This window comes from Zootoca vivipara, chromosome 9 (genome assembly GCF_965207765.1).
Source record: "Zootoca vivipara chromosome 9, rZooViv2.hap1.1, whole genome shotgun sequence".
NCBI lineage: Eukaryota > Metazoa > Chordata > Lepidosauria > Squamata > Lacertidae > Zootoca > Zootoca vivipara.
The window spans coordinates 45,794,208-45,801,138 of record NC_142592.1 but is presented as its reverse complement, the minus strand read 5'-3'; positions in this window follow the sequence as shown (position 1 = coordinate 45,801,138).

Sequence of the window (6,931 nt, the reverse complement as noted above, 5' to 3'; positions counted from 1 at the left end):
GGCTTTTGTCGCTGAGTTAGGTGAACAGAGGGCAGCAGTCCTGGGGTTAGCCAATGAACTTCAAGACTGAGTGTGGATTTGAAGCCTGGTCTTTCTGGCTATCGTTCAGCATGCTGGCCATTATAATGAATGCATTTGCTTCCACACGTGTATCTAGATGGGAGAACACTGCCTTGTTTGTTTTAATACCAACTTTAACAGCCTAAATCAAGTTTTAGAATGCTAATTCCTGTATCTCACAGTTAATTGTGCATGGCAAATAGAAAATGTGCAGGAAAGTGTCTGGTTGTTTGGGTATATTCCCTTTACACCCACCCCAAACTTTAGAAATAGAGGCAGCAATAAGGAACTTAATATTTTGAAGTTCCCGCAACTTTGGGTTGGTTTCTGTGTAAACAGCTTGTTCCCACTAACTCTATGAACAGCTCCTCTTGCTTATTATAAACTCTGCACGCATTTTCTCTTCTGGAGAATGTTGAATGGTATGGGAATGCACGTGTGCAACACCCTTTTTAGTTTAGATCCATGACTGGTAAGAAAAACGCCAAGTATATTTGGTTCACATTGCCTGGGGAAGGAAAGTCTGAATAACTGACTTCTTAACCCCTTTGCTCCTCAGAGAATAAGGACAGCTTCCTGTTTATTCTGTTCTTGACCAAAGAGAACTGCTGCTGCTCTCATTGGTCAATACTTTAATATTGTTTCATGCAACAAGAGAGTTTCTATTATGATTTGAGGTGTTCTTGAAACACCCCACATCTGCCTGTGGATTTACTAGCTAGTCAGATCCATAGCTGCCAAGTTATCCCTTTTTTTAAGGGATTTTCCCTTATGCTGAATAGGCTTCCTCGCGAGAAAAGGGAAAACTTGGCAGCTATGGTCAGATCCATGAATTTAGCAACGTGTGTCTTTCTGTCACTGCTCGCTGGGAAAGGTTGCTCCCTCAATTAGTCATTTTCTCTAGAATTAATGTGGAAAGTTAATAGATGAATCTGTCCCCAGGGCTGTCCCACCTTTGCTATTTATAGTCGTATAGTTGCTGGGCGTATAGCTGAGAGTCCCATGGACTGCAAGAAGATCAAACCTATCCATTCTTAAGGAAATCAGCCCTGAGTGGTTACAGGTAGGTAGCCGTGTTGGTCTGGATCGAAGTAAAATAAAAAAATTCCTTCAGTAGCACCTTAAAGACCAACTAAGTTTTTATTTTGGTATGAGCTTTCGTGTGCATGCACACTTCTTCAGATACCCTGAGTGCTCACTGGAGTGCTCACTGGAAGGACAGATCCTGAAGCTGAGGCTCCAATACTTTGGCCACCTCATGAGAAGAGAAGACTCCCCGGAAAAGACCCTGATGTTGGGAAAGATGGAGGGCACAAGGAGAAGGGGGTGACAGAGGACGAGATGGCTGGACAGTGTTCTCGAAGCTACAAACATGAGTTTGACCAAACTGCGGGAGGCAGTGGAAGACAGGAGTGCCTGGCGTGCTATGGTCCATGGGGTCATGAAGAGTCGGACACGACTAAACGACTAAACAACAACAACAGTTGCTGGGCGTGAGGTTGGTTTTTTTGGCATGCTTCCACACAACATCATCATTATTCAGATAACGTACTGGAATGATGTACTAAAAATTGCTTTTTCTCTTACCACAAAAATCCTAACTTTTGTGAAAGATCCTCAATATTTTGATTATGATGGGAGCTACACTTCAACCAAAGGTTCCCCACACCTGAAACAGAAGATGACTTCAAATAAAGGACTGCTTCTGACAGCCCTTCAGCTGCCCTCTATAAATTAGGACACATGGCAACCCTCCTGCCAGTCCTGTTTGGTGCTGATTCAAATAGTTCATGTGGTGGCTATGGAAAAATGGGCTGAGTTTTGAATGTAAATTAGCTTTGCGGATGGGTCAGCACAGTCTTTCCACTGACTTTCTGAATGTACCATCCATAGTATACAGAACATCTCCCATGCTATCTCAGATGCATCGTAACAGGTGCTACTGTGGCAAGATTTAGGAAGCTAAGACCGAAGTTCTACTCTTTATGATTCCACAGCCTCAGTCCACATTGCTTTTGAGCATAGTGTCTCTTATTTGACCAAATCTGTATACAGTGGTACCTCTACTTACGAATTTAATGCGTTCCGAATGCACATTTGTAAGTCGAAAAAAATTGTAAGTCGAATCCCATAGGAATGCATTGGGAGAAAAAATACGTAAGTCGAAGCAACCCAATCTAAAAATTCGTAAGTAGAAAAAATCCTATCTAAACTGCGTCCAAGATGGCGGACGGAGCTCCATTTGTAAGTATACAAATTCGTAAAGTAGAGGTACCACTGTATCTGCAAACTAGATGAGGTTTGGCATGGCGCAAGTCAACTCAGCTTTGTAACATAGGCTGAAATCTGATTTCTGCACATGATCAAAGCAATGGGGGCAAGCATCTTTGCTCAAGCTGAGTGAAATCTAGGTACAATGTGCTGAAGTGTTTGTGCTCGTTTTATTTATGTTACTATTTACATGCTACTTTTCAACAAGAAGGCAGGGAAGGGGCTACTAATGAGAAGGTCTTGTCATGGGTTCCCACTGATAACTCCCGGTAGTGAGATGCAGAGCAGAAAGTTGCTTGGTGTGCAGGTTCATGTGGGTAGGTTGTGTGTTCTGTTAGCTCTCCTAGAATATGTGACCTCTAGGGTGATGACTTTTTTACAACCTCATTTCCCTGTATCATAATTTGATGAGTTTTCATTAAAGATTAGATAAAATCTTACTTTCAAAGAGATTTGATTAAAAAAACCTCACGCACAAAATGATTTAAAAAAATTTATTTATCAGTTTTTTTACCATTTTTGAAGTCACTATAGGCAGATATAAAATTGAACCCAAGCTTTAGAGTCACATATATACAACATTATATAGGGTCATCAAACACACAAGGAAGCTTTTTTTTAGCTGCAGTAACAGTATAGATGCCGCTAGAGGACGATGTTTTGCTACCTCTCCTGTAGGTTATTTTCCAGCATGTCCGGCAGGGTCTGCTGGCTGAGTTTTGAGGTCCCAAAAAGGAGCTTTTACCTTGTGCAGGTGTGATATTTGTATGCCCTATGTTGCTAAGAACACTCCCCATTGTGGAATGTGGTGTTGTGTCCAAATTTGATACGAAATATATATAGAATTGTTAATACAATTTTATGAAATGGTAAAACGACATACAAAATTTTTTAAAATGGTTTGTGCGTAACCTTTTTAAATATTTCAATGGAATATACCTTATTTTAGTCATTAATAGGCAAATGTTCATCCATTTGTGCTACAGGAAATAATTTTTGAGGGAAAAAAATGAAAAAGTCACCACCCTAGTGACCTCTGATTTAAATACAAGCAATGGACTTGATGCATCAATATACTTGCTTCCTGTTATGCCTTGGAGCTAAAAGTCAGAGGAGGAGAAGGCCAGCCAGGCCTGTATCTTCAACTGAGCAACTGGACCAGACTCTTGATGCTAGTGTTCCAGAGCCAACAGAGCCCAAGGCTAATGGTTCTGCGTGCAAGGAACCAGAAGCTGGTTGTTTGGAGCCTGCAAAACTCAAGTCCAGAACTTTACTAATGCCGTCTCCTGAGTCTGATTAGCCAGAGCAATGAAGTTCTTCCCACGTAACCACATCTACCAAATGACACAAGAAGTGTGCAAGGCAGAAGGTCCAAAGAAATGCTCATCTGCTGGCTAGGGTGTTATCTCTTTAAAAGTCATTGTCTGTTTCCCCAAAAACCTGAAGCTTTTCTATTGGGTATAATGGGAGGGGAAATTGCTAAAGCAGATCAGAGATTGTTTATGTATGGTACAACCGCGGCAAGAACTTTATTGGCCCAAAAATGGAAACTACAGGAGTTACCGACAGTTGAGGAGTGGAGGACGAAGATGATGGACTATGCAGAACTAGCCAAGTTGACCTACGGGATCCGATACCAGGGGGAAACAAGGTTCCAAAAAGAATGTAGTAAATTCATTGAATACATGGAGAGGAACTGTAGAAGTTTAAGGACACTTGCAGGACTAAAATAAATCCTACGAACTGACTTTGAATAAGTAGGTAAAAGAAACTGCGGGATAAGAGTGGAAAAACAAAGCCGAAGGATGGGAGGGAGGGAAGTCTTAGCTCAGCGGAGCAAATCATATTAAGATACAAGAGTATAAGATGCAAGGGGTTGTGTTATGTGTGTATTTCTTTGTGTGTGTTTGTTTTATGTTTGTTAATTTGTGTGTTTATGTGAAAACCAATAAAAATCTTTTTAAAAAAGAAAGAGTCATTGTCTGGAGACAATGAGAGTGAAGCATTGGAAAGGTGCATTGGACAAAGAGCCTTTTAAGACTTCAGCTCAGCTCCACCCATTTTCAGGGTAAGTTGCTCAGCTGGAGCTGTCCAGGGTACCGCAAACAACTGTCTCACCTTCAAGGGTACTTGTAACAGATGTGTAAAACACTTCCAATGGGAACCCTGCAAAAGACAAATCCCCCAGTGACATGTATATGGTCCACATAAGTACAGTTGTATCCATTCACAAATGGGTTCTGTTCCTGCCTTACAATGAATGGACAAGGTAGGGCGCAACAGCCCCACACTTCTTCTCAACACATTCAGTGAATGTGTTTTGAAAGTGTGGACATAACAGGGTGTTGGTCTCCAAACTATCCCATCTTTGGAGAAACACCAATGCCTAGGGGCAGCTGAAGAAGAAGGAGAAGAACCTTGCTCATCTGGCGGGGTTTCCCTGGCTACTCTGGGCGACGTCCAACAGAATGTAAAAATACAATGAAACTTCAGATATTAAAAACTTCCCAATACGGGGCTGCCTACAGATACCTCCGGAAAGTTGTGTAGTAGTTTATGTGTTTGACATCGGATGGGAGGGTGTTTCACAGGGCAGGCACGACTACTTGAGAATTCCCCTTGTCTGGTTCCCCGAAACATTGTCTGGATCCAACACAGTCTTTTGTTTTTGCCCGGAGTCCTTTAAGCATAACACCAGCTGACTACCCTTGAAAGTGACAGGTGCTGCCAGTGAGGAAAAATGGATTGCTTCCGTTATTTCCTAAGCTTTCTGTTATTCAAATACAATGCCTCTTAATGGAGCCAATTCACAGTCCGCTCTGCCCAGCCAACAAGTGTACAGAACTCAATCGATGTACATGTGTGTGTGCCTGCATACATACCATTCACTGAAAAGCACAGAATCCTGGGAACCATAGTTTGCTAATGGCACTGGGAACTGTAGCTCTATGGGGGCAAACTACAGCTCCCAGGATTCTTTGGGGAGTATGGAAATGTGCTTTAAATATATGGTGTGTACACAGCTTATGTGTTGTAAATGAAGGTTAAGACCCACTTGGATTTAGGGTGGCTGCCCCCATCATAACTGCAGGGAGAAAATGAAGGCTGGGGCAGGATTGTGACCTTGTGGTTTTATGGGCTAGAACAAGAAAGTGTCTCTATCTTTAGCTTTAGCTCTTTCAGCTATGACCCCCACCCCAGTAAAGGCCAAATTTTAAGAGCTTTTTAAAAAGTTCCAAGAGAGGTTAAGTGCTGGATTTTAACTCAAATACATACTTCGTTTGAGGAGTGGAAGTATGGGTGAAATGATCTTCCACACCACAGCCACAGCATATATTTAAAGCGCATTGAAAGCACATGTCTTCCTCAAAAGGCAGCATCAATTTCTGTCTGGACACACTCTCTGGGAAAGAGGTTTTCATAGCGAATACTTGGAGAGAAAGAACCAGATCGCTGCTTGAGGAACAGGGGGAGAGAAAAGGTGAGGGGTGGCTGTTAAAACTGTCCGCTGCTTGAGGGCTCACCAGAAGCAAATGGCTCCCCACCTTTGGAAGCAGGATTAGGTGGGCTTTTGGTGCAATCCAACAAGCCTCTCCTTATGTTCTTATGTTGTTGTTTTATATTTAAGGACTTATCCTACTGAAAGGGGGGGGGCGTGGATAAGTACAGCTAATTACAGAACTGTGAAAGTGCCCGTAGGCAAGTCTGCCCCTATCACCTTTTGAAATGGTACATTTCTCCACAAGCATCTGGCACCCAACATATAATACTCCGAAAACAAGACATGCCTCGGTATCTGCTTCCATTTGAATGCAACTGCATAACCTAGTTGTGTTAACTGAGGATTATAGCTGCTAAATTTGGATGGCGTTACCTAATGCTAACATACTGCAACAATAACAAAGGGAAGATCATAGAATTGTTGAGGTGGAAGGGGCCACGAAAGTCAGCCAGTCCAATGCTGGAATATTTTTGCCCAATATGGAGCTCGAGACCTTGAGAACCTGAGCCTCTCATGCTCTACCAACTATCTTTTTCAAGTATTAATGGTGCCATCTGATGAGTCTGTGATTGAGAACCCCTGCCCTATTTAAGCCTGACAGGTCTATTTTTTTTTCCAGATTTAGGTAGTCCCAGCAATTTGAGGTGTATCTACACCTGCTCAGTGACATTGTGGGTGAGTGCAACTCTGATCCTTTGCTGCCTTGTGGTTTTATCTTCAGGAGAAGAAAAGACTAAGGAGTAAACCCTACACAAATTCGGAATGGAGTCCTGAAGATGGTTGGATGATGCCTTGTACGCCTCCTTCCTGCCGTTCATGCAGCTATGCTGGTGCCAAACTTCTAGCTCTGCTTTCCTTTGGACCACGTAAGCGAGGCTGAGAGGAGGGTCTTATTGTCTGGACAGCCCAGGACTTCCATATACACTGCTCAGGCTTATGCTCCAGGGAGATCACTTCAGTGCTGTTTGACTTCACCCCTGGAGCCACCCTCCATTCTCTCCCAGGACAGATGGATGCCACAACAACCCTATGAATTCACTTTCATTTCTTTGCTTTGCAACATGTTTCAAGATTCTCTTTTTCCTCCTTGACAGTTTT